The sequence below is a fragment of the Helianthus annuus genome, chromosome 5, assembly GCF_002127325.2.
Source record: "Helianthus annuus cultivar XRQ/B chromosome 5, HanXRQr2.0-SUNRISE, whole genome shotgun sequence".
In the NCBI taxonomy this organism is placed as follows: Eukaryota; Viridiplantae; Streptophyta; class Magnoliopsida; order Asterales; family Asteraceae; genus Helianthus; species Helianthus annuus.
Genome location: NC_035437.2, coordinates 12392385 through 12398471, shown reverse-complemented (window position 1 = coordinate 12398471; position 6087 = coordinate 12392385). Strand labels below are relative to the sequence as shown.

General features: G+C 41.3%; 1 non-coding gene across 1 annotated transcript; it reads right to left on the bottom strand.

Annotated features, from left to right (window-relative positions):
• Positions 1 to 2668: 2668 nt before the first annotated feature.
• On the bottom strand, positions 2669 to 2775 carry LOC118492784. The gene has a single exon (XR_004894786.1). It is a non-coding gene; the product is annotated as a small nucleolar RNA R71 (small nucleolar RNA).
• Between the last annotated feature and the right edge of the window lie 3312 nt (positions 2776 to 6087).

Below are 6087 nucleotides of genomic sequence, written 5' to 3'. Positions count from 1 at the left end.
TTCTTGTCTTTCAGAAGAGTTGGTATTGAACCAAGAATACTTCAAACCTTCTAAACCCTACTTGGAAACAAACCAACAAAATCCTTATACTCTTCTAGCAGAACCCGACATGTCTTTGATGTGTGTAAAATGCAACATATAAATTACATCAAATGAGGCATAAAACTAACCCTTTTTAAGTACTAATGTTGGAAAAAGTGTGTTTTTGTCTTCCTTTTGAATTTTCAGGATTAAATGAGCTCAAATTAACAAAAGAAACAAAAAGACAGCTAAATCTAACATAAATACAAGAAAGGGAACAAAAGTGGACTGCCCGACCCTTCGACAACATCCTCCCAAGCAAAACAGAGAAGGCAGAAGACTGAACACGCCCCGTGCTCAGCGAGCACGGGGCCGTGCCCAAGAAGCAGCAGAAAAGACAAACCTATAGAAACTTCTATTGCTCACCACGGGGCCGTGCCCAGTGAACACGGGGCGGTGCCCAAAGTACTGCAGGTGCATTAATTGTAATTGCAAATTACAATTAATGAAGAGAGATAGTGTCAGACGGGCACGGGGCCGTGCCCAGCAGACACGGGGCCGTGCCCAGGCTTCTGTTCAGCCTATAAATAGGAGTGCTTGGAGCCATTGCAACTCATCCCTTGGCACACCACCTCTCTCACACTTCATCCACCACCCACCACCATCATAACACCATCATCCATTGTCCATCATAGAGTGTGTGAGTCGTCTCGGAATCCAAGATTGATCGTAAGAGTTCTTGACAATCAAGGCCATGTTTGCCTAAGTCTCTTACATCACTTGGTGAAGACAAGTGTTTAGTATAATACTTTTTATTTTTAATCTTTTGCACTTCTTAATTGGTTTTGTATTAATGACTTTAATAACTAGTTGCTTATGTTGAAGGTGATTCTTCCTTATCGTTTGTCCGTGGTGTCTTGGCATTATTTTACTGTCTATATAAAATAAAAGATTTTCACCATTCATATCTCCACGGTCTATATGGAGGTATGTTGGCTACCTGATCGGGGGTTAAGGGAACGGTTTGGTAAGGGTCTTGCCCTTGTTCAGCGTTTAGAGGTCCTGCAAGGGACCTGGGTCAAATTTAGTAGGACCTCCTTCAATACCCAAAAGTATTGGATGGCGGGGGTCCAAACTCTTTGATCCCCTCATAAGTTAACTACTATTAATACTATAACCCGGCTATTTAGGACTGTATCCCTGCTGACTCAGACTACTTAGTCGAGGGTAACGTCACCTCCAAAAGAGGGGCCTACCATAATTTGCATTAATAACTTAATTAATTATCTTTCAATAATCCGACCCTTTAGGATTGTATCCTTGCTGACTCAAACTACTGGGTTGAGGGTAACGTCGCCTTCAAAAGAGGGGCCTACTACAATAACTAAGATAATCTCTTAAACAAGTGCAAAAGTGCGAAAATAATCAAAGGTTATACTAACACACGAGTCGGAACCAAGTGATTCATCTTGTCTATCTGTTTTTATTTTTATTTTTATTTTTCAGCATTTAGTTAGTTTTATTTTCTTAGTTTTAAAAATCTTTTCTAACATTTTGATTTGATTAGATGTTGAGGATAAACCGGTACTAAAAGCTCTTGTGTCCTTGGACGACCTCCGTATCTTACCAACACTATACTACGTCCACGATGGGTGCACTTGCCCATATGTGTGTTTAGTGTTAGTAAATATCGTGTTTTACAAATTTAAAACTTGGCTAAAGTGTAAAAAGGGCTTAAAATATATACTTTAATCATATACATACTATCACGCATCAAGTTTTTGGCGCCGTTGCCGGGGACACAAGGATTTTAAGAAAGTTAGGAATCAACGGCCTAATCATTTTTTTTATTTTCTTTTTATTTTTTTAGGATTTTCTTAATTTTTCAGCTTCTGCAGACCAGGCACGGCCCGTGCCCAGCAGTATTACTAGAAATTTTTAGTTTTCCGAGTTACAGAAGGCTGACCACGGGGCCGTGTCGGTGCAACACGGGGCCGTGTCCAACTCTCCAGTAACAGGGATCCGGAAAACAATCACTATAACTCCGACCACGGGCCGTGTTCACTGAGCACGGGGCCGTGGTGAACCTTCTGACCAACATTATTTTCTGTTTTTGTTGCAGGACTTGGAACCAGACGCCACCTCTACGTAGTGTATGAGCTCCAGTTCTAATAAAGACATAAAAGAACCTCTAGAAGAACCCGAACGCTTTCTCAGAAAAAGGCTAAAAGCTAAAAACCAAGAGAAGGTTTCGGGGAACCCACTCGCAATGGCGGACCAACGTACCCTCATGGATTATCTACGACCCACCGTAGGTAATCTCGGCGCTGCTATCAATGCACCGAATGTTGAAGCCAATAACTTCGAACTTCGGCCGCATTTGATACAGATGCTTCAAAACTCCGCAACCTTCCATGGGCTTGCGGACGAGGATCCCCATCTACATATTACTAATTTCTTAGAAATATGTGATACCTTTCGGATCAATGGAGCATCAAATGACGCCATCCGCCTCCGGATGTTTCCTTTTTCACTAAAAGACCGAGCAAAAGCTTGGCTTAACGCCCTCCCAGCTGGATCGGTAAACACCTGGGATGAACTAGCCCAAAAATTTCTATATAAGTATTTCCCTCCCGCTAAAACGGCTAAATTAATGACTGAAATTAATACATATTCACAAGAGGACGGGGAATTCTTATATGAAACTTGGGAAAGGTTCAAGGAGCTATTGCGAAAGTGTCCACATCACGGCCTTGCGATATGGCAACAAGTATCCACTTTCTATAATGGGTTGTTGCCACACACAAGGCAAACACTTGACTCTAGCTCCGGGGGACTTTTGCCCGCATGAAATATATAATCAAATTGAGGAAATTGCTCAAACCAATTTCCAGTGGCACACTCCCCGAGGAAATAAATCTATTGCCCCGGGCGCCCAAAAGGTTGATGAAAGCACCTCTTTACAAGCCCAAATCGAGGCCCTTTCTTCAAAAATAAAAAAATTGGAAATGACAAAAACGGTCTCGGTTATGGCTTGTGAAGGGTGTGGTGGGCCACATGAAAATTGGAGTTGTATGAAAGAAACAGACGATCAACAAGAATCGGTAAACTACATTGATAATAGACCTAGGCTGTCGGGTCCTCCAATGGGCTCCTACAACCAAGGATGGCGAAATCACCCTAACCTTGGTTGGAGAGAACCCGACAATGGTAGTAACCAACAAAGCGTAAACCAACGAACAAACTTTCAACAACCAAGAAATGAGTCACAAAATTTCCCTCAACAACAAGGTGGACGAGAAAGGCTTGAAGATACTATATCTCGCCTCATCTCCGACACTGAAAAAAAAAACTCGGATAGATTTCTACAATTAGAATCAAATTTTAGAAATCAACAAGCTAGTATTCAAAACATTGAAAAACAAATAAATCAACTAGCCCAAAATTTCTCCTAGAGACCGCAAGGAGCGCTACCAAGTAATACCGAGACAAACCCAAAGGCACAAGTTCATCTCATCACTCTACGGAACCGTACCGTGGGTCCCGCAGAAGGGCCAGCACCTATTGAGGAGGTCACATCTCCGCCACAGCAAGAGAAGGTCACTCCTCCACCTCCAGAGCCCACCAAGGCTCCTCCGGTTCCATAACCCGGTAGGTTAATCTGTCAAAAGACCAATGAGCAATTCTCAAAATTCGAAAATTTGCTAAAACAATTGCATGTCAACATTCCTTTCATTGATGTCCTAACCCAAATGCCTAAATACTCTAAGTTCATGAGGGACTTCCTCACTCATAAAAGGAAAATTGAAACATTGCAATTAGTTAACTTAGGCGAAGAATGCTCCGCCCTCGTACTCAACAAACTCCCCCAAAAGAAAATTGACCCCGGAAGCTTCACAATTCCTTGCTCGATCGGGGACTCCCCCATTCGTAATGCATTAGCCGACCTAGGGGCTAGCATTAACCTCATGCCCGCATCAATGTTCAAAAGACTCGGCCTAGGAAAAACGAGTCCTACAAAAATGAGTATACAACTTGCTGATCGATCCGTCAAATTCCCGCAAGGTGTCATTGAAAATTTCCTAGTAAAGGTCGACAAATTCGTCTACCCGGCCGACTTTGTCATACTTGATATGGAAGAAGACACCGAAGTCCCCCTCATACTAGGGAGACCATTTCTCGCCACCGCACAGGCAATGGTGGACATGAATGATGGAACACTCACTTTATAATATGGGGATAATGAAGTAAAGTTCGGGGTTGGGAAGAGAATAGAGGACGATGACCCGGTCAACTACATGAAGGTTATTGATTCGAGTTTGGATGATGCTCTCCGACGGTGCAACATGGGATGCAAAACATCCCGCTCAGAAAACATATAACCTTGCCTTGGGTCTAGCCAAGGACCCTTATAAACGTGGCGCACCACGGAGGCAATCCGCGGAACTATCCTTAGTTTAAGTTTAATCTTTTAGTTTTAATTTGCAGGAATACAACACACTCATGGTGGTCAAGGATGACAAGGGAAACGAGAAACAAAGCCCCATGCACAAAAACAAGGCCATCCGACAACAATTTCTCCATTACAGTAAGCTCAGCACGGGCCGTACCCAGCCAACACGGGCCCGTGCTGAACATCCTGCAGACAAATGCCTAGTTCAGGTAACTGGACACCGGCCGTGTTCACCGAACACGCCCCCGTGTCCAGGCTTCTGTTTCTTTTCTTTAATTATTGTTACTGGCACCTGAACACGGGGCCGTGCCTGGTCACCACGGGGCCGTGTCCAGACTGCCAGTAACCTAAAATTTTGCTTTTAACACCATTTTGCACATTAAATCAACCTAAAAATTTATTTTTGGGACACATTGAGGACAATGTGTAATTTAAGTGTAGGGGGGATGCTAAAACCTTGAATTTTGCAAGTCCTAATAACAAGCCTTACACAAAACTCTATTGGAACCGCTAATCACCCCAAATTTTTTTTCAAAAAGTTTTCATTTTTTTTATACTTGTCTAAGTTTAAGTTGGGAATTCTAAGACTAACAAGGTTATCTTTTTATAAGTTTACAACCGATAGCGTCGTGATAAAAATAACCAACATAAGAAAATTATGAAACAGCATGACAAGCTTAGTTAAAATTTGATTATATATACTTGATCACATAAAAACCCATTCCCACAAAAGTGAGTTTTGAGCCTTTATTGAGCATACAAATATACATCTTTACGTTAAATGCTCATTTTTCGTTTCTTGTGTGAATAGCCGCTTGGTTCTTACGACTCTAGAACTTGCCATGACAATTCATTCCCGGTCCTTACCAACTTAAACCCAAGTAAGTAAATGATGGAGGCATTAGGATTAACCCTTTTCCTTTCAACACCATTATTTTTATTTTTCTTTTCACCTACCCAAAAACTCCCCCTAGTTAACCCCTTTGAGCCTAAACCTTTTCATTTCTTAACCCAAAACCCTTTTTACCCACCAAAAAACCCTTTTTTATTTTTACCCTTTTATTTTAGTAACAAGCTCGGTTTTCGTGTGACAAAAAAAATGTTACAATGAAGTTTGAAATAAACAAACAAAGCTCCTCGAACAAAAGATTGTTTCAATAAATACTTCATTGAAAATAGAAAGTCACAAAAACAAAATGTTTTAGGAAAACCGACGCTTTTTACGCTTTTTGCCCTTTTCTACTAACCACTAACCCAACCACCTACCTTTAGCCCAAGCCTAACCCTTCACCCAAAAAGTCCTCTTGATATTTACAAAGGTATAAAGTTAAAAAGGAGGAGGATTGATTGCTTGGCAAGCTTATGGTAGGAATAAGTTCCATGCCGCTCTCGAGTGATTCACTAAAAATACACCTTCGGCCGAGTGTGAGTGATTTCCCCCGTGAGGTATGTGAACTTGTATATAAATGGAATTTTAAGAAATGTATGTTAAGCCTTAATAAATAATTTACCTTATGAAAAGTTTTTAATAAATCATGACGAATAGGATTGTAAATAAGTAAAAATAAAACCTACACAATCTTGGAAAATCCCGACACTCTATGACAAGCCCA